The 22,298-nt window shown below is 40.4% G+C and overlaps 1 protein-coding gene across 1 annotated transcript in view; it reads left to right on the forward strand.

Annotated features, from left to right (window-relative positions):
- The window catches only part of FOXO1 (forkhead box O1), a 61,573-nt gene extending 57,068 nt beyond the window's left edge, over positions 1 to 4,505 (forward strand). The window contains exon 3 of the mRNA XM_036379835.2: positions 256 to 4,505. The gene's annotated coding sequence lies outside the window, so the exon portion shown is untranslated. The remainder of the gene's footprint in view (positions 1 to 255) is intronic.
- Positions 4,506 to 22,298: the final 17,793 nt, after the last annotated feature.

Consider the following 22,298-nt stretch of genomic DNA (forward strand, 5'->3'; position numbering starts at 1 on the left):
CTTTGTTAGTTTGAGAGTCAGGTTTGCACTGGTGCATTGGGACTGTCAAGTACCAACTTCTCTTACTTCATGTGGAACGCTGATGTTTTGTCATCGATGTTCTAAACAAAAAACTTGCTGGTTACTAGCCAGTAATGAATATTTTTTCCCCCCATTTAAATATCTTAAAGCTAGCTTGAGCATATTTTAATAGATTTATTCATCTGTTGTGAATGTTAATTTGTTCTTTTTTGTTGTTTTTTTCTTTCTTCCTAGGCTATGGTTAAATTCTCCAGACTTGTCTGACAGCAGGAACTGAGAAAAGCAGTACAAAGATGTCCTTCACCTTTCTTTTTAATTTTCTTGACAAAGCTGTGCGCATGCACTAACTTTTTTGGTTTTTTTTTTTTTTTCCTTTTGCCTTCCTTTCGTCAGAGTTGGCAGCAGAGAGAGTATTTTCCTGTACAGGATGTTTGCCCAAGGTTTGCAGGTTATGTGCTGCTGTAGATAAGAACTGTGCCATTGGAAATTTCGTTACTCTGAAGTGCCAAATTCACTACACCATATAATCACAGCAAAGACTCTTACTTACATCATGTTGTGCTTTCGGTTTTGTACAGTATGATCTGTAGAAGAAGAATTGTTTTTTAAGACTATCTGTTTCGGTCTAAGAAAAGTTTATAAACTTTTGTAAGAATACTGTGATGATCTCATGCCCTAAGTAAGTTTAACCTTCGTTGATGTTACCTGTGTTTTGATGAATTGAGATAACTGTGGACTTGCCTTGCAGCAGTACGAACTGCTTTATTTTACTCAAAATTGCCACACATTTCATATGGGAATAGAATAGCCTGTTAAATATGATCCTACTAAACTCACTGACTATTCAAAGCAACCAGTAGGTTAAATGCCATTTGATAATTTACCTGTATTTGTGTAAATTTATGCAAGAATATATCTGGATTTCATTGTCAGATTAATCACTTTATTGTTGGGCTTAAGATAATTTTTGGAATACTTTCCAAGTTATTTTTCTTATAATTAAATTCTACTTTTGTTACATAGGCAACTTTACAAAAAATAAATCTGAGATCTGGCAGCATTCATAACCTCTTCATTTTGTACAGTATTTTAACTGGATTAAGTACATGTTTTTATAAATTTCCCTAGCACTTGGGAGTGCTAATAACAGAAAAGCTTAATAAGGATCTTGAATACAAAACATTTCTGTCCCTTTTTTTGTTGTGTGATATATAAATATAGACAATTTTATGTTTAGAAATATTTAATCAGTTTTATATATGCATTTTTAGAAATGTCATCTGCTTCTATTACCATTTTAACTACCATGAAGTGTTAAGTATTCATTGTTAAGATGCTTGTACAATGCTTCACATTTATATTTATTTCATGGAGGTCTCATAATGTTTGTGCACTCAAGAGCAGGACCTTTTGTGGAAAATTTGTAATTGTAGTAAAATTAAGGACAAAATTGTCATTTGTCTTAATTAGCGCTATTGTAGGGTTCATCAGTGTTTCTGTTGTAAAGCAGTAGATTTGAAGAGGCAAAAATGCTACTTTTGAGTGGGAGGCTAAAACTTTGACCTTATTGCAGGACAAAAAATTACTTTTCCAAAAGAAAGATAAAGTAAGTGGCAAAGTTATACAAATGCATGAGGTTTAGGATAGGGGAGAGCATTAATAACAGAGATCTTGTTTCTGTGGAAAAAACTGGTCTTGCTAGAGTAAGCACACTGACAGCTACTTGAGCTTTTTCAGGACTAGATCTTAGAAGAATCGATTTCTGATTTTTTGTAATTGCATGATGCAGTTTTCATGGATGTGTGACAAAGAGGCCTCCCCTGTCTTTTCACTGGTTGCTACACAACATTTGTGTTACAGAAATCCTTGGAGCTTTTTTTTAATGCACTGACAGAATTAACAGTTTGGGGTTTTTTTGCTAGGGCTGGTTGTTATGAATAAGGGGAGAAAGAAATATTTTTACACTGATTTTTCTTTTGTGTAAACAGCTCACAACCAGAAAATGTCCTAATTGAAACTCATCTTTCCTGTAGTGATGGTGTATGGTGGAGAAGGAAACAGGACATGCCAAGTAAATGAAGTTTAGTGACAAGCCATATATTTAATGATCCTGTTATGACTTTCCTAAGGCTCTGCAATGTATTTATTGATGTGCTAGCATTTAGCTCCCTGTTGGGCTTAAATCACTGCCAATTACAGCTGGTCCTACTTTTTTAGATACGCTATTACGATTGTCAGGCAGTTCCAGAGCCTGATGTGATACAGGATCTTCCTCAGTGTGAAGCTGGTCTTTGAACTTGTTTTGAGCAAAATCAAATGTTTTTAGTGCTGAAGCCTGAATGAAGCCACCTGCTTTTACAGGCAGTAAAAGATTTCCAGTAGCATCTTCACCATCACATGCCTAGTCTCTGAAACATGGTAGTAAATCCTGAGAGTGGAGCAAGTGGAGGGCTCATACAGGGGTTTCTGAAGATCATTCTGTCTGATGCATGTGCAAAAATGTTTGCTCCCAAATAGGCACTGATACACATAGGCGAAAGTTGTCATAAAGTCCACCTCTGCATGGTAATCAATGCTATGCTCCATGGGGATGCAGCTGAACTTGCTACATTTAACAATATACCTCCTGTTTATTATTTACTGCTACTGTATAACTTCCTGTAAACAGCTATTTTATTCCTTTCCTTTTATACCTATGAATAACATAAATGTAGCCTTACCTTAAATACAACAGTCTATAGAAAGCCCTTTTAATTATTGTGAGGAAACGGTTGTAGGTAATCAGAGATTTGGGCTGCATGGTCTATTTGGCTTTTTTTGGGGTTTGTTTTTTTTAGTTTTGAGGGGGGGGTTTTTTTGTTCATTTGTTTGGGGTTTTTTGGTTCTGTTTTTGGGTGGTTTTTTTTGTGGTGCCATTCTAATGTTTTGCAGTTGTAATTCTGGAATACTGTGAAGTTGGTGAAGGAGCATGTTGTCTGCCTTGAAAACAAGCATTATGTGACCTCTAGTTATAAATCCTTTTTCAGTAAAAGTACCAAGTTTCTGGAGTAACTTAGTTTGTCAGAATTGTTGTAAATTATTGGTTTGTGAATTGTGCAGATGATCTTACCTATGCAGCCTTGTTTTTGACTTTTCTCTGGTTTGTACTGTTATTAAAAGTTTATTGTATTATAGAGCTGTTGAGATATTTTAAATATAAAGATGTATTGTTTCCATAATATAGCTATATGATATATGTTTAGGTAGTAGATGCATTAATTGGAAAGCTCTGCTTTGATAAACTGACAGTTTGCCTACACTATATATATATATAAGCAAAAATCATATTGCTTATTATTGGCTTAGGTCAACAGAGCATCCCTGAGAAGTTAAAATTGGACCAATTATAAAACAGTATAAAATTTGCACTTGTTAAACCACTGGATGTATGTTAGTACTTTTTTATTTTTTTACTGATTTGAAATTCCTATTTTCATTATGAAATTGCTAGGATTCTTAATTTATGACTGATTTTAAATAAGGTATTCTCATTATTATTATTATTACTTTGGTAATCATAATATAAGATGCAGCATGGTTTATGCAAGCAAAAAGCAAATTATTCAACATGAAAACTGGCCTCTTTTTTGAAGGTGTTCCACAAACCAGCAATATCTGAGAGATTGGCATGTACATACTGCTAGTTCTATTTGCGAGTGGTGTGACAGCTCTTCAACGCTTCACTGCTCTGACTTAGTCACATTGCAGAATTAAAATTCATACGTGGATATTTTCAGAAAAAGTGCCTGATGTACTTCTACAGACACATGAGAACAATCCCTGACAGTTTGTTGTATAAAGCCATAAATGTATATAAATTACGTTAAAAAGACTTTGTGTCCTTTCTTGTATACAGAGAATGAGATTTGTACCAGGATTCTACTTGTGATTAGTAATCCTTCTACTGAGATGTTGTCGTAATCACTTTCCTCACCGTGTAATCTTTTTAATGATGATGATCCCATTTGGACAATCCCGATGGCATTAGCAATTTTATACAGAAAAATACCTCATGGTACTAAGTCTTGCCTGGTGAGATGATAACATATTAATGAGCAAACACTAACTGCACAATAGTTAACAAATTTTCCATTACTTGGTATAAAGGAATTTTTCTCTCTTCGCACTGCTTCTGGATTTGGAACTGTAGCAGGTACAGGAACCTAATAGGGCTGAGTTACCAGTGTTTAATCACAACCTAGTGTGCTAAAAGTAACTTGTTTACAAGTCTTTGAGACTAAACGCAAGAAGAATCCATGCCTGACTCCCAGGGCTCAGGAGACAGCTTTGTGTAGAGGTGTGTTGTTACTGGAAGGTGCACGGAGCGGTGCCAGTGCTTCAACAAGCATAGTTCAGAGAAAATGGCAAAAAGTCCTGAAATCGTTTCAGAATGGGTATTTGTAAGTATAAGCTCTTAATAAAATTGCTATGACATGAGATGGTAATTAGTGTATCAGAATGTTATGTAATATATTATTAAAGAGTAATAAAAAAAGGGGATGTTAACATCCATCAAACCACAGGAAAGAATTAATCTTTTAGTCCAAATTACATGTTAGAACCTAATGCTATTAAATGTGGAAGAGAGCGGGCCCAAATCCTCTTGGTCCACTTTCCCCTGGTTTTTGCCTCTGCCCCTCCTGAAGTCTGTACCTTTTCTCAGAGTAAGTTTTTTCCTTGCTGAACATTTGCCAGCCTTCCTGGTGCTGCTCCTTTTGCAGCCATGCTTCAGGCTGTGGTGATGGGAGCGCTGCTGATGCGAGTGAGTAGGGAGAGCAGGAATGTCTAATTTTTTTTTTCAATTTTATTTTTTTTTTAATTTAGATTGTGTTTCAAAACAGAGCTGGAAGAAAGGATGAGAGGCTGCCAGAACAGACAGCCAATAACACCCACGCCACAGTTGTCTTGTGAGGCCCAGATCCCTGCTTGCCTGCAGGTGGGGAGGGAAGGGGTGGCGGAGAGCAGGCTCTAAGTGAAGTGCTGGCAAAAAAAAATTGCTGGCAGTTTGATCTTAAAATGAGCAGAGGTAGACGTAAAGAACATGAAAGAACTAATTGCATGTAAAAATAGAAATATTTAAAGATAGCTAAAGAATAATTTCTGCTTGTACTTTGCAGTTCCATCTTTATTTTAGCTTCAACCTTTTTCCTTCAGTGTACATTTTGGAAGGGTTTTTGCATGTTAAGGGAAGCTGAGGATATCTTCCCTGACATTTTCAAAAGCCTGACTTCTGGAATGAGAAGGTTGTAAGATCCAAAGATACTCTATTTGGGTGTTCATGATGCTGTTTTTGGAAAGGATGCACATCTAATTGGTACTAGTTACTGTTGTCAGGAGAGATAGTCAAAGCTTGTCTCTTGGGAAGGGACTGGCTAGCAATTTATGCCAATCTGGCAACAAGGGATTTGAATCTGCTGATCAAGCAGGAAAACCTCAAAGCATCTTTGTGCTCTGAGTCAGTTCTACATGATTGTGATAAACATGTTTTTGTGTAGAAATAGTAACTACTATGTCACCTCAGTTGATAGTCCAGTTACAACTACAAATGACAAAAGGTCTTGCAGCCATTTATTGTGCAGCTGGTGTGCAAAGGTGTGATTTGTGAAGATCCTTGGAAGGAATAACTTGCAGTGATCAGTGCCTGTGGTCATGCCCACTGCTGGAATTGCATGCAAATCTCTGTTCATTACCTGATTATGTTTTGCTTGGGGTAATGTTCTGGCATGTGCCAAAATGATAGCTAAAATGAGGAGGCAGGGACAGCGCCCCATCTTACTTTATGTTCTTCTACTTGCTGTTGGACCCTGGGGCATGCAGAAATTTTGCATATATTTTTTACAAGTAAACTTCTTGTGGGGATGTTTATCATTGAGCCGATGGGAAAAGCGATGAGAGCTTTGTGCAGTACAACTGGAAGAGCATTGCAGGAAGCTTCTGATGGGTATAATAGGGCTGTTGAGGGAAGAATCAGACAAAGAGCTCATTCATAACTTGGAACCTCAACATTTTACATCCTTCCTGTCTGCTCATCTTTGGTTGCTCATGCCATCCTTAAACGAAGGGGTTTTTCCAAGAAAGAGGAGTTGAGTGTTGGTCTCTTCTCCTAAGTAACAAGAAAAAAGAGGAAATGGCCTCAAGTTTCCCCAGGGGAGATTTAGTTTGGATATTAGGAAAAATTTCTTCACCATAAGGTTGTCAACCATTGGAACAGGCTGTCCAGGGAAGTGGTTGAGTCACCATCCCTGGAGGTATTTAAAAAGCCGTGTAGATGAGTCACTTAGGGACATGGTTTAGTGGTGGACTTGGCAATGCTGAGTTAATGGTTGGGCTGGATGATCTTAAAGCTCTTTTCCAGCCTAAATGATTCTATGATTCTATGGTTATGTTTCTTTCTCAGCATCCTAGAGTGATGCTACCTGAACAGGCAACAGCCCAGACCTTCCACAAGAGCCTTGCTGGGTTTCTAGGGAGCTATGTTTGGCAGGAATGCTTAAATTGTTTCTGAAATATTCAATCAACTTCAGTAAAGTCAGCAGAGTTAATGGAAAAGCCCATAATAAAAGTGTATATGCATTGGAAAGATGCATATACACTTTTATATGTATATAAAAGTGGGGGGAGAGATGAGAGATTCTGGGATGAGAAAGCTTGTTAAGTGGTTGCTTTAAAGACCAAAGAAGACTGGGTTTTCTCTAGGGAAAGGGCTAATGTTGCAAATAAAAGAGCTTTCTTTTTGTTGGATTTTGAAGTTGTGTCCAAGAGCAACCACAGACAGCACAAAAACCTGGCCTGAATTGTTGCTTCAGTTTTTTTGACCAGGTGAAAACAAGTGGTGAGCTGTGAAACCCTGTGAGTACTGGAGTTTCATTTCAGGAGTCCAAATAAGTTACCACTTCCTGCTCCTCCCTTTCTTCCTCCTTTCTACCCCCCTGCCACCAATTTCTAGCAGAAGTGTTCCTGTTTGGTTGGGGTTTTTTAATTCACCCTGCTCAGAGAAACTGGACTATGCAAGACTGTGTCCTTCTTTCCCTTCCCCACAGTGATGACTGAGCTCTGCTAAGGAAGTTCTTCTCCTCCTCCTCTCTCAGCCCCTAAAACAGATCTCTCTATTCAATGCCCAAATGACCCCCGAAGCCAAAGTTCATTCCCAGGAGCCTTCATCCATTCTTGGAAGACTCCAGGAGCCCTTTGAAGTGGAAAGTTTTGTCTGCTTGTGGCTCTCCTACTTGGGGGGCTTCTAAATTGAAAATAGCCTGGAGCTGACAGGGGAGTCCCTAGGAAGGGGGCTTGTCTTGGAGCCATGCATCTGTTCCACTGCTGTCCCTCTCTCACTCAGCCTCAGTGTCCTGTAAGCCTCTCACTGACTCTTGTTGGTCTGCAAGGCAAGGCTTTCACAAGGGGCCTTTCTGAGTTCAGGTTTCCATGTCTTGTTCTGCCATGGGCAAACCCTTCTGGTGTAAGCACATTTGCCTGGAAGTTTATTTTCAGGTTAAAATAAGCAGCATAGCACTCTTTCCTACAGGCTCCTTGAGCTGCTGACTGTCTCCATCTCCATGGTCCTGGTGTGGTAGGTACAGAAAGGCAAGAGCCTGCTGGTGACTGAGAAGAATGCCAGGCAAATAGGGATAGTAGTGACTAATTGTATTGAATATGCTGGACTCCAACTGCTGGGGTCCTGTTGTTTAAATTGGTCTAGGTATATTAAGTTAAAAAAATTATGTTGATGGTCACTGCAAGAGTTTTCAACATATTTTGTGACTAGCTGATAAACCAGCAGATATGATTGTTGATAAATGTGGAATAATGCAGAGGGAGAAGGGGAAAGTGAGTCTAGCACATACGGATACATAATGAACTGTGGATGAGGTGTTACCACCATGAGAAGCATCTTAAGAGTTGTTGAAAGGATTTCTTGCAAGCCTCAGCTTAAAATTAACTGTGGACAAAAAAACCCCACAGGAGAAGTAATACTAGAGAAATAGAAATAAATTAATAAAATAAAATTAATAAAATAATAGAAATAATTATTTCTAATAATAGAAAAAAAGGAACTGGCAGAGTCCATAGCAGAGATTAAATAGCAGAAAGGATGAGTGAGGGTGAGTATAGTTGAGTGAGGTGGTAGGGGTTTGTAAAATTGAGTGCTGTGGAGAAGGTGAATAGGAAGTGATTAATCAGTATTTCTTATGACACAATTGGAGGCACCCAATGAAATGACCAGGCAGCAGGTTTAAAACAAGAGGAAGTATTTCTTCACACACTATATTATTAAAATTTGGAACTCATTGCCATGGGATGTGGTGAAGGCCAAAAGTGTAAATGGATTCAAAAAAAGATTATACAAATTAATAGAAGATACATCCATCAGTGGCTACTAAATACAATGGTCCGGATGTGGCCTTTAGCTCAGGAAGCCTCTAAATGGCCAGTGCTGGAAGCTTGGAGCATGTACCAGGGAAGGGATTACTCAGTCTGTGGCCTGTCCCTTATGCTGTTTTCTCCTCTGCATCTGCTGCTGGCCAGTGTTACTGACTGGACACTGTTGTAAGTGAGCCTTTTGATCTGACCTTCCAAGGGTTGTCTTCAGAGTCTTATTTATGCTGAGAATAAGTAAAGCCAGAAACAGATGCCTGACACCCTTCTCTGAGGAGGTTTCAAACCTCCACAAGTCCCTTTCCAATTCTCTGTCAATGGTCATGGACATTGTGTTGAGTGTCTTGCTTGGTACCTCTCTCACTGGGAGGCATCAGCTGAGATCATGCTCTCAACATAATACACTGTGATGTAACAAATATGAAATACCTGGTTAGATTTTTAAACTTTTAGGGCAGAAAAAAATGCACAGATATTTGTAAAGAAGAAGACAGAGCAGGGAGAAACAAAATCTCTTCATCCCAAGCAGCTCTCCCCCAGCAGCTCTATGGAGGCTGTGCTAAGAGCAGGGATAAGACAGTGTTACAGTGTTCCTCCCTCCCACACCCATGACTAAAGCACTATTTTTTTTTTCTTTTCCCTTTCTTGGCCAGTAAGGAGTTAAAGTCCTTTCAAATGCCCACATTTGAAAACCTTTCAGAGATACTCAGCAGTGATGCTGGACAGTGAGCCTAGCAGTACTGGTCTAGAAGCAGTGGTGTGTCAGTAGCAGGGGCCTCTCCAGTGCTGATAGCCAAGGTCAGCCAGAAGAGAAATGTGTGTGAAATGTGCTGTTTTACCACTTTTTAAAGGTCTTAATGATGCAGAATGGAGTTCCAGTGGAGGATAGAACAGCATTTTCTTGCCAGATCTATAGTTTGAGCTCTTTCCTTTGGATGTTAACAGAATGCCAGCAGGCTTGTTAACTCTCAGCAAGTGATTAAGAAGCGCTGACCTAAAGATGAAGGAAAGGTAAGTCTTACCCTGCCTGAAGCTAAAGCAACCCATTATAGGACTTCATGTGAAGAGATGCTGAGGAGACATTGCAACTGAGTCTTGAATGCCAGCAGCTATAAACACTGTGTGAGAGTGAGTTTATACTGTAGCTCACCAGTCAACATGCAGGAAATCACAGACTTCACTCAAGTGTTGAAAATATAATGCTAATGGACTACCACATGCATTGCAAACGTAGCTTTCTTTCCTTAGATCTGTGTCCAAAGCTGCTTCCTCTGTGAAGCTTTGAAATGTGAAGTCTGATCAATGCTGACTGTTCTCAAAACATTCAAAAAGAATTTTTAAGAAAGCTGTCACCTCTGTATGTTCCTCTTCAAGACTGAGTGGTTATTTTCTCTAAATTTCCACTTTTAAAAGAAAAGGGAGATACCTAAACCTCCGTTAATGCAAACTGGCTAGGTGTTTAAGTTAATGTTTGGTACCTCAACTGACTGAAATCTGGACTTTTTAATGTATTTCAATTTGAATAACAGAGAACCATGCATTTTATAATGACTTTATTGTCAAGCAGATCCATTCTCTCTTCCCTGTCTTTTCTCCCCCACCTTCTCCTTGGTGATAGGTTTGGCAGTGGTTTTGGGACACCCTTAAAATGATGGGTGCAATGTCAGCACCAGGGCACCCAGAGTTCCTTCCTGTTTGTATTGGCATCAGCTGTTATTTAGCAGTTCTCCTTTTGTGTGCTTTGATTAGCAGTGTTCGCAAGGTGTTGAGCACTTTCCAAACAGGATGAAAATATTCCTATTTCCTAAGAAGCTTGCAACTGACAGTTTGTAGTAAGCAATAGTTTTGCATGACTGGTTCTGAAAGCTTCTATATCTCTCCTAAAATTTTCCTAGTTTGTCCTGAACCCTATTTTGACTGCATTGGCCATTAGCAATGTTAAGAGGTGTTGAGGTCATTATGAGAACTTCAGGAAGTTCTCTGCCACCCACTCCAGAAGCTGCGCAGATACTCTCAGGCTATTGCAAATGCAAAGTAAAACATGTGAGCCTAATCCGTCTGAATAAAGTTAATTTGGAAGTGATGTGTATTAACTATTTTTTAAAATTTATTTTTATTTGCTTTTTTTTCCCCTCATGTGCAATGATCTGCTGGCGTTTACTTAGTCAGTTACTGCAGCTTTGTGAAGAAGTTATGACTTCTTTTACCTTTGGCAGGGTAAAGGGAACCCAGAACACAGCTGACTGTGACGGCTTCCTTATTCACTCTTACTGTGCTTCCTCATAATTTTACTGAGGAAGGCCTCATAATTCCATAATTTAAGAGGCAATTGCATACCAACATCACAGTTGCCTTCTGCATGTTAGTTAACTGATTGATGATACAAAGCTGTTTCTGGCAGCCAAGGGGATGAGATCCAGCTGGCAGATCTGCTGGAGCAGGGTCTCAGCCAGCCAGCCCTGCACGCTCTGCGTTCCTGGGGCTGCCGTGCTAATTGCTGGAATGTGACTCCTACCCACGGTGCAAGGGGGGAGCGTGAGCCCTGGCCAGCCAAGGTTTGCCCATCCCTTTGCCAAAGCCACGGCTGCCCCCAGCTCCGAAGGCTGCTGTGCTTTAGGTGCGTCACTGCTGCTTCACAAGCACCTGTGAGCTGCCCACGGAGAGCCCCCAGCCCTCCCTGCTGATGGCTGCATGTGGGGCTCACAGTGGCACTGGTTTTATGGGGTTTTTTAAGGGTTTGGTTTACCCCGTTGGAAAATACTCATGAAAGGGAGGATGATCTCTGATTCTGTGTGTTCAGATTCTTAGAGGCTTTAGTGGTGCAGACATAATAAATTGTGCTCAGCAGCTGCAAGAGCAATGTCTAACTTCAGTGGCACTGAAAACCATAGTTAAACAGCATCTGTGTTTACTAGGGGTGCTCTCTATCTGTTGAAAAGATGATCCAGTTCTCTAGGGGACTGTTGTGTTTTTTGCAGCAGTAGCATTTAAAAAATTCCTAAGTGTGTTTTCTTTTAAGGTCAAGATATATCTAACCATATTTGAAAATTATTTGCTTGTTTCTCACTTGAGGAAGGATTCTGATATACCAATACGAACATATTTAATGACTTATTTTGACTTTTTTTCCAAGGCAAGAAAAATACGGCTCTGATCAGTGAATTTAAATTTAAAAAAAATCTATTCCTTCATGCTCTTTTAGCTTATAGAAAACTCTGAAGCACATCTATCTATACATTTGAACAAGGCACATCTTAGTTCCTAGGTTTGTGTGGAGAAATACTCAACTTGCTTTCAATATGACACAGTCCTAAAGAAATCCAACGTTATGGAGCATAGATATAAACATATTCTTTGAAAGATGACGGAAATCAAGGAGGGATGGGCTTCTGGGTACCTGTTTTTATTACATTCCTATGGTTCTCCACTCTTTGAAGAGTTTTATACTCCTACTTATCAGCACTGTATGTGGCAGAATGGGGTCCCACCTGTCTGAGTGTTGGAAAAACCTTCTCCAGGAAGTAATTTCTGCTTTGCAGTCTCTGGTCTTTGTTGTGAAAAGGGAAACAGGCTGGGAAAAGGGGAAAAAAATAAATGGATGAAATAGCATGCTGGCAATCATTGTTATGATCCAAGTCTTTCATAGGTTTAGGAAGAAGAAGCTAAGGCAAAGGAAAACCAAAAGGACATGAGTTGCAGAAAGGAAGGAAGGTGAATGGAAGGAGATTGGGAGAGGTGAAGGCCAGATGAAGAAATGGCAAAGGACAGACCCAGTTGCTGGTCAGTGCAGAACAGAGAGGGAGAGTTACCAGTCATTTGAACCAGTGGCTGGGCGAGATGTACCTGGTCTGAGAGTCATTATAGTGCAGAGAGCCAGCCAAAATTGCTGGGAGAGCATCTTCTCAGTCACATATCCAGGCAAAGCAGCTTCTCAGCCTGTTTGTGCAATGTGACAGTGTGGGGTCTTTCTGCCAAGGCTGATAAAGTAAGCCAAAGCAATGAGCTTGGAGGAGGTATTCATAGCTAAATGAATAACTATGTCATAGCATGGAGTGTATTTACAGTCTTGTATAAAATGAATTGTCTGGACTACATATGGAGAGAATTTGGCCACCAGGCTGCTGAGAAACAGCTCCTTGAGAAGTCATTAATGGAATTTGTATAGCTGGTCAGGTGTGAACCATAAATGTGAGCACATTTTCAGTCACTGGGAGAGTCTGACGTCAGGTAGAGATGTTGTCAGTGCAAGCTTGGAACCAGTGGAATCGAAACGAGGCAGATGGCAATGGGAATTTTTCAGAACTGAAAGCAGTCTTCAAAAAACAAAATGTTTCCTCAATCCCTAGGGCTACAAGCAGGAACATACCCTGGGTTTAGTTTCCAAGACATCAAATCTGTTCTCAGTTTTTGCTAAATATATCTTTGCTTCCTATATCAGCTTCTATATCTATCACCTATTTACTCACAGGGCTGAGGTGAAGCAGATGAATTTGTGATGTGTAGGTAGACAATCTCAAGAAAATGATGGGTGCATGTGCACCTCAAAGACCTGTTTTCAAGGCTGGTTTTCTTTAGGGAAACTGGAAATGGGATTCATCTAGCCAAATACTGAGTTTTGGGAGGAGGCTGTTAGTTGTCTGCTCACCAGCAGTCACCTGTAAAAACAAACAGCTGGGACACACCTTTCAGCTCCAGCCAAACCCAACATCATCCGTGGCTCCACACCTGGTGACTACAGAGCCTCAGACACTCTGGGTACTTATCCTGACCTTTCTGCTGACCATGCAGGGGAGCTGCTCAGGAACAGGCTCAGGGAGCTGATTAAGCCAAAACATAACAGGCCAGAAAAGAGGCCGTGGAGATTATGTAGGTAGCAGCTGTGGCTAAGAGATGGAGCTGTGCTAGGCCAGCACTCCCTCCAAAGCAGGGCATAGGGGAACCCAGGCATTACCATCCAGCCTAAAAGGCAGGTGTAGAGACCTACACCACTGACTGTGCCTGTGAACCCAAGTGATAGTGAGCACTGACCAAGCAAGAAAGCTTTCACTTTTGTGAAAGCCCTGGAGGATCATGCTTGAAATATTATTTCTTCTGTGACAGGTCATTTTTTTTTTCTCTGCAAAGCCAGGTCCATTTGATTTATAGAACTACAAACAGTGCTTCTGGTCTAGAAAATTTGGAATAATTTCATCTTTTTATCCTGTTGCCAACCCATTTCAGTTGAGAGTGACCTGGCTGTAACTAAACAAATGCTGAAGACAAAATCTTAAAATTGGAACATGGCTGTGAATGTAGCACCTTAAATTTTCCAACAAATGCAGTAAGGCATGTCTGACTTGGGGTCTAAACTTATTCCTGGCATGGAAAGTCCCCAGTGCTTCTTTTTTCAATTCTGGTCTGAGAGGTCTAGCCCCATTTATGATGCTAGCCACCACATTCCCATTTATTTGAGAGAGTTCATGACATATGACATATTGACATTCATGATATATCCTCTCTAGCCACTTCCCACCCTCTGGTAGCTCTACTCTGCAGTTTAGGCCCCTACAGAAACTAGCAGAAACAAACATATGCCTTATTTGTATTATAGAAAGATTTCTAGGAGGCCCTTTACTTTTAGACATGGGTAGATCTGTGCAAAGTAAGACTGTCTGTACCATAGTCTGGTGCTCAAATTTACTCTTAGCACCTTACAATAATTTTGAAGAAAAGATTCTGTTTGGAGGAGAAGGTTGAGACTTTTTCCTCGTGCCTTTACTTTCCTGTGGTTTTGGTCTGTGCAGTGTTAGAATTTTCTGAGCCTCTGCTTGGTGTAACTGTGGATTTCACTGTCAGAGAGCTGGGCTTCTCCTTGTAATGGACAAGTGCTCCACAACCAGGTGTAGCAAGCTGCTGTTTCCAGCCCAACATTCTGTCCAAACTTTGGCTTTCATGGCTTTGTGATAAGGCATGAGCATGCCCATAACACATGATACTTGAAATAGGTCACAGTTGAGATGTTTTGCTGTGCTTTTATTAAACTGGCTGATGTCCCCAGTTTGAACTGTCTGGTTCTAGCAATAAAATTCAGCAGCTGCGAAGACTATCAGGTGCTGAGGGACCTTTAAGCATAAGTTAAGCCTGATGTCTTTAAGTCTGAGATGTTCAGCTTTGGAGACTTCATGCTATAAAACTGCATTTGTTGGAAAATTTAAGCTGCTAAATCCAGAAATGTGTTCCAGTTTTAAGGTCCCAGCTTCAGCATTTGTTTAGCTTCCAGCCATCTCACTTTTAACTGAAATGGGCTGGTAAAATTAAAAAAAAACAAACAAACAAAAATCCAATTACTCCAGAGCTACTATACGATGTCCCCAAATGTAATTTACAGGAAATGTTGGGAGGTTAGTTAATGACAGTTTATAAATATTTTGAGTTCTTCAGATGAAATCACATAGGAATGCCTAAACATTGTTCCTATAGGGGCTGTTTACTTAGACGAGAGCTTCCCTCTCACCTTTGTGCACACCATAAAATGGAGATCTGTATGTACAAATGCCATGCACAGGAAAACTGGAAAAGCCTTTTGGCCATTCCCTGATACTTTTGAAGAGCTAGGCTGGTAAACACAACAGGAGCTTAAGCTAATTTCTAGTTTTGGACTCTTGGTTTTGTTTTGTCACCTGGCACTACAGAAAGTGACCAGACGTCCTCTACTCTAAGCAACTTTTCTTAGTAACACTATCCTCTCTCCATGCGTCAGCTCGATCATTTGTCAGTGGATTGGGTTCTTGCTAGGCAGCTGTTCTTATTTGGTTTAACAGCGACCCAACAAATCTGAGTTTTCTGCTGGACTGGAGAACAGATTTCACTTGATAGTCTGAAAATAGCCATGTCACTTTCTATTTCTTTACCCATTGCTCTATTATCTTTGTTCCTAGGGCTGCCAGGACAGTGAGAGTACCAGAACCAAACTAGCATGGACAAGTTAAGCTGATTGTCTGCTTCTTGGCCACACATAGGACTGTAATAGCCCTTGGCTGGATTTCAGAAACCAAAGGTGTGCAATTCAGGGGCAGCTCCACCCCAGACAGAGATGAGGGAATTATTCTCCCTAATTTACAATAGCAAGAGCAAGCATTCCCTCCCACAAAGTTGCAACACAAGATGTGAACTGGCCCAGGTAACTCCTGCCTTTCCTTCGGCCTCTGCTTCTCACCAAGGCAGTGCCTGAAGAGCACAAAAACAATCAGCAGTTGTGAATGTTTTTATTAGAGATGCTAGGCCAGCATTTGTAGGTATCCTCTTAAAAAATCTCCATTTTTGCTCAGAGCATGGACAAACCAAGAACTGGTGGCAACACCTTATATCTAGTTACTGAGCAAAACAATTTAAATGGTCCTTTTGGATATATTTCTGCAGTTGCTCCCGTTGCTCTAGATTGAGGAAGATTGTCACTACTTCACAGGGGATCAATGAACAGTATCAACTAACTCTGCTAATTTTTTTAACATTATGTCAACAAACTGGTGACTCTTCACCACTCTAATTGTCTAGATGTAAACTGCTGCTGTGCCTAAAGTAAGGGTCTGCTTGGTGAATCATAGAATCACCAAATCAGGGAATGATTTGGGTAGGAAAGGACCTCAAAGATCATCAGGTTCCGACCCGTCTGACATGGGCAGGGATACCTTCCACTAGACCAGGTTTCTCAGATAGATAAAATGCATCCTGCAAGATCCTTTTTATTGTCTGTGGGCTATCAAGGGAATCCAAAGTAACCAACCCTCCTGAAGGTGCTGCATCAGTTGCCTCTGCCTTCAACCTGTGGATCTTGTCCTTGTATTTTTGATAGTGTGGATGAATTGCTGCTCCTTGGTAAAGTTTTCTTTCTTTATCTTTTTGGGGACAAAAATGGAGTGATGGGTTGTAATCTTCATAAGGCACATCTTTAAAACCCCTCGGCCATTCTATGGGGTCCTGTCTGATTTCCAGTGTTCCCCTTGACATCAGAAATAGATGCACTGAAGCAGCATTATTCCTATGATTTCCATACTGTATTTAGTACAGATGTGCTCAAAGATCCAAAGTTTGCATTTGTGTTTTGGCCAAAGTGCAGCACTGCAAGTTTGCTATCAAATCATGACCCATGATTGGTCAGAGCCATGGATGCCTGAGGGGATTCTCTGCCTATGGAGCATCCCTTAAGACTGTTGCTTGATGGTCATTGCCAATAGAAATGGATATTTTGACAATACAGTTTTGATTAAACTTATCACACACTTCATTGCTTTCTTCATCTTCTGTCTTTACAGTGCAAATGTTGGTGCTCATCAAAATCCTTTATATGTATTTAAGCTGTTCTACCACTCCTATTACTGCTATAAAAAAACATTATAGGACATCAATTTATTTGATAGGAGTTATTTTCCACAAATATGTTGATTATCATTATCTATAGGTAGTTCTACATAGTTCTCAATCCTTTTGTCAATCGTGTTGATATTTTACTAGGGTCAATGTCAGACTGATAGAAAGGGGTTGACCTATTTATTTATCCAATGGCCTGGGGTACTAATTTGACATTGCAATTTCTCCATGCTCTTCCTCTTTTGCAATTTTCTTTCACGCTTGAGTGCTGAGGGTTTTTCAAGTCCTGATGCATGTCTGTCTTTAGCTTGCCTAGTACCTTGCCTAGCACAGCACTAATGTTCTGAATGTAGTGACACAGAAGTTATGCTACAAATGAATCAGGAATATAAACATTTGGACTGTCTTGATTATCCTACTCAAAAAACATTTGTAGTGTTAGAGGTTTTCCTCCTTTGGTAACCTGAAAATGCTGGGTGGAAAGCTTGGAAACTTGGCTTTAAGATGTGAGCAGTGATTGTGAGAAAAGTTGTTGTTTGCGGAGTCATAAAAATGAAAAGTTTAGACAAAAAAAATTAGGCCGTATATGGACTGTCTTTATTATTAAAGCCTAAGCTGGTGATACTTAAATTGCAGTTTGTGGATCCTAATGATCTCTGAGTCAATGGTAAGTACCCCTGGTGTTTCACTGGCACATCAGGTTTGCCACTTGCAGTGTGAGCTCTTAACTTCTGTGAACTGGGAGTAGATCACTTTCTTCAACCTCTGACTACAATCTCCCATCTTCCCTTGGGAACAGGATCACAGCATACTAATTTTTTCTCTGAAATACTTCTCAGACCACCAGATATGGTGTAGTCTGCTGCTATACTCCTCATGACTCTGAAACATTTCATGGAAAAAAGACATCCAGGGACCTAGGTTTGCTTGGTGGTTGCCTTAGGACCTACGGATGAACTGGGAAGAACTGAGTGTCCTTAGTTCTTTGCAGCCCAGAGACTCCTGCAAAACAGGCTTAATTGCAGAGCACTCACTCAGAGGCATTGAAATGCATTGCTGTTTGCTGTAAAAAAAGGGTGTGGACCGAGATGTGCTGCTAGATTTTTGTAGAGGTAATTAAGGGGCCATCTACAATGTAAACAGTCCAAGTAAATTTGGCAGAGTCTCTGCAAGAAGCTAGATAGCGAAAACCAACCTAGCTTATGTTAGCCCACTGACTACATTAGTTTATTGTCTTAAATTTAAATCTTTTGCAAAGGATTTAATGATGTTGAGGATATTGGCTTTTTAGTTGTGCTTTTGGGTTATAAGGATGTATCCAGCTAAAAAACAAAATTAGAGAAAGGCATAAACCTATAGACCTGTCTGACTGGTTGATCTTGGAGGCAGCACAACTATCTAAATGAAAAATATCCTTCTAAGGATATTTTTTGATGGAAATGGAGTTGTTTAGTGGGAGGAAATGGATATTATCCGGTGGAAGCTATTGCCAAGGTCCTTCTATTATTCACACAATCAACATATTCCTAGCTCTAGGGAAAGGTGCTCCACCAAGCAGGGCTATAATCCAGGAGTTACTTCTCTGGGAACAATAGGAAATTCAAAAATGTCGAGAAACCTGTAGAGGGAATGGAACATTTGCTCTCCAGGATAGTTGTTTGTGAACAGCTTGGGTGCTCTCTGTGGGAGGATCCAGGCGTGTCTCTGCTGGCAGGAGGTAAAGCTCATGTCACCCTGAACACCTACGCAGCAGGATGTTCTTGCCAGCCAGGGGCTCCAAGTCTGGAGTGAACCACTGAAGTTGGACTTGTGCTGTGTATGTGAATCAGGTAGACTCTTCCCATGGTTTGGCAGAAGGACTGAGGGATCAGGGAGAGCCTTTGTATTTAGAGTGAAAACTTGCACCACCTGGGTCTCTTCCAGCTCACAATGTAGAATGTTGATTGCCACATCAACACCCTAAAGCAGATTTTAGCTCTGGTGAAGAGGTGATGGAAAAAGCAAACCAGACAATGGAAAGGTTATACAGGGCCTCCAAAAATCTTCTTTGAAGTGAGTTGATGTCTGGCAGATAATACTTTGAAATTTTACCTTTGCCCAAAGAGGAGCTTAAGACCACCTTGACGCTGATTTTTAAATAGAGTGTCAGCCAATAGTGCAATGTTGGGAGAGGCAAAGTGAAAAAAATACAACCCTAAAGCACAGGAACGCTTTTGAAACAGAGAGCTTGCTGGTGCACATATTGCTCTGCTGTGAATTTTATGTGTGCCTGTAGATCAGAACAGGAAGCAAGGCTTTGAGAGCTTCTGTCAGAAAACCTCAAAGCTTTTGATGGTATTATAAATGTCAAGTATGTTATAAAAAGGAGGAAAGTACCAGTCTCTGTTCTGTTCAAGACAATAGGGACTTTATAACATTACAGGAAGCTGCATGTAAGAATTACAGAGAAGTTAAAGTCTGTGGTATTAATGCACTGTAATAATGGAGGTCTCCTAGAATTCAGTTTATTCTTCTTTCAGTATATTCCCAGGCACAAGCAGTATCACAGTGGTTGAACTGTGTAGCGTAGACTTGTCATTTTCAAAAGCACTTAAAGAGAATTTTTCCCCAAGTTCCAGTCCTCCTAAGTAAAGAGGCTGAAGCAAAGTAGTAAAAGCCAAGCTCTTATGCTTAATTGTGCATAAGATAAGTTGGTCAGTAGAAAGCATTGTCTGTCTCATCTGATCTTGGACAGAAGCAGTGATACTAGGAGGACAGAGAGTGGGAAGGCAGGCTATATCTGGACCCTGCATGAGTGGTGAACTGGTAATTATTGACATCTCAGTGATATTTGAATTAAGCAGGAAAGTAAAAACTTCTATCTCAGACCTGGATATGTGCTGAACATAAAAAGGTAAGATTACTTTATGTTTGGACACACTATAGGAAGGTTAGAAGTGTCCCTGAAAATAGTTCAGCAATCTTCTGCTCCTTTGCTGCTGGCTTTGTACCAACCATCTATGATTCTGTCTTGGCTGAACTGAAGCAGAACCTATTATAATCCACCCAAGACTAAATTGTCTGTAGATAATTAGACAGTGGAGAAACTGAATTATAAAGTACAAATATATCCATGGGAGAATACATTAAGGAGTCCTGAACAACTGTTCTGTCTTATTCAGGGCCCTTTTGTGTGTTTTTGTTCTTCATTTCTTACCATAGATTGTTGCTGGGGATTTCTGTGTTGATCATATACATGGGTCAAAAGCACTATATTTAACATTTCAGGGTTTTTGTTCCCTATTTCATACCAGTAGACCAATGCTGACTGTGTATAAAGATGGATATGTGAACTTTTAAAAACAATCAAGTTGTCTTTTCAAGCTTAGAGAGAAATAATAAGTGATATGGGCTACCAGAGACCACTGGGGCAGTTTCTAGACTTAATTTTGTTGCTGTGAAATGTTTATCCAGTCTAATGAGTAGTAGGGGGAGAAGTTATCCTGTAAACTTAAGTAAAATCTTGCCTTTCTAAAAGCATTTATTTATGAGCCCAAGAAGAAAACTCCACTTTTCACCTTTTTCAAGCATTTTCCCTTTCCACTAGCTTTGCTAGAACATGCCAGCTCTCCCACACCAGTAAATATGAGAACAATAGATGTGGTGAGTATAAAATTTCCCGAATTACTGGTGAGCACTCGGCTAAGCTGTTGCTTACAGCTGTCTTGTGTTCTTATCACAGGAACAAGTTACAATATGCACCAGTGCTCCTTTTCCTGGTATAAAGATTCTTCCTGCCTATTGACTTTTTCTGACCACATCCCTCTTTGTCATGGGAGATGTCTCCTTGGTGGACTGAGTTATCTGCTTTGCATGGTTTCTTGGTCACTTTTCTGTCCTCCTTGCTACTCCCTAGTGACCAAAAAGATGCTCAGAAGGAAAGTCGCTGGCAACTCTCCCAAAGCTCACTTGTTTCTGCCTGTGCTCATGGGAATTAATTGTATCACAGAATATTCTGGGTTGGAAGGGACCCACAAGGATCATCAAATCCAACTCCTGGCCCTACACAGCACCATCCCCAAGAAGCACCCCACGTGCCTGACAGAATTGTCCAAACACTCTTGAACTCTGTCGGGCTGGTGCTGTGACCACTTCCCTGGGGAGCTGTTCCAGTGCCCAACCACCGTGTGGGTGAAGAACCTTTTCCTGATATCGAACCTAAACCTCCCCTGCCACAACTTCAGGCCACTCCCTCGGGTCCTGTCACTGGTTGTGAGGGTGGAGATTGGTGCCTGTCCCTTCTTTTCCCCTCATGAGGAAGCTGCAGACTGGGATGAGCTCAGTCTCCTTGTCTCCTGGCTGAACACACCAAGTGACCTCAGCTGCTCCTCACACGTCCTCCTCTCAAGGACCTTTACCATCCTTGTAACCTTCCTTTGGACTCTCTCTAACAGTTTAATATCTTTCTTACATTGTGGGATCCAAAACTGTCCCCAGCACTTGAGGTGAGGCCGCCCCAGTGCAGAGCAGAGCAGGACAATTCTCTCCTTTGCCCTGCTGTTGATGATTTTCCCAGGTCTGAACCCAGTTGAAGGGGTAGTTTAGGGTGGTGTAAATTCAAATGCAGTTCCCATCTGACTCTAGTGGGACTTGGTGTCTCGTTGTACATGTATGTGTGAGTGCTTCTCTGAACAGTGTCTCTTGTTGGTAGGGAAGGAAGAGCACAGAGTAGAAAAAAGAGCATAATTTCCAAAAGCTATTTTGAAGCCTTATAAAGCTAGGCTCCTTTTAAGTTCAAGAAATTGAACTTCACAGAAATATGATGATTTACACTTGCAAATTGAGATTTATCGTGTCAGCAACTTGCACTTGCTTAGTATTGCTTTCCTAATTGTGCTGAATCTCTGTATCACTAGTTTTTATTAGTTAGATCAAAATCCTGGTGCCTGGAGTAGGATTTGTGTAGCCTAAGAGTAAGGAAGATTGAAGTCTAAATAATCATTATTATTTCAGCTCTGCTTTCATGCCTTTAGAGGTCATAAAAATCATCCCTTGCCACAGATATTATTTTTTCACACACTAAAAGGAAGGATAAACTAGGGTTGCTTTTTTTTGTTTTGTTGTTTTTTGTTGTGTTTTTTTTTTTTTTTCTGGTCCCGGGCTTAGCCAAAGATTTTCAGGAAGTGTATTTCCCTTTCTTAAAACAAAAACATGGGGTGATTGAAATGCAGGGGTATCATTTTCATATTTTTAATTTCCTACTGCAGCTCACACTGCAACAATCGTACTTCGGAGCTCCTCAGATCATAGAGATTTTGATAACGTTAGAGATATGCTCAAGATCTAGTCACCCTTGAGTTAAAAGGATGCAAACTGTGTCTAGCAAACATGGCATTTCCATAGAAGATTTGAATTAGTTTGCTTTCATAGTGCTGTTGCAAAACAGGCACACAGAACCACCTCACAAGCAAAACAGGGGCATCAAAAAGACAATATACCTTCCTTCCTGAGGCAGATATTTCAGGAGTTGGGGAAACACA

The sequence above is a fragment of the Molothrus ater genome, chromosome 2 (assembly GCF_012460135.2).
Source record: "Molothrus ater isolate BHLD 08-10-18 breed brown headed cowbird chromosome 2, BPBGC_Mater_1.1, whole genome shotgun sequence".
Lineage (NCBI taxonomy): Eukaryota > Metazoa > Chordata > Aves > Passeriformes > Icteridae > Molothrus > Molothrus ater.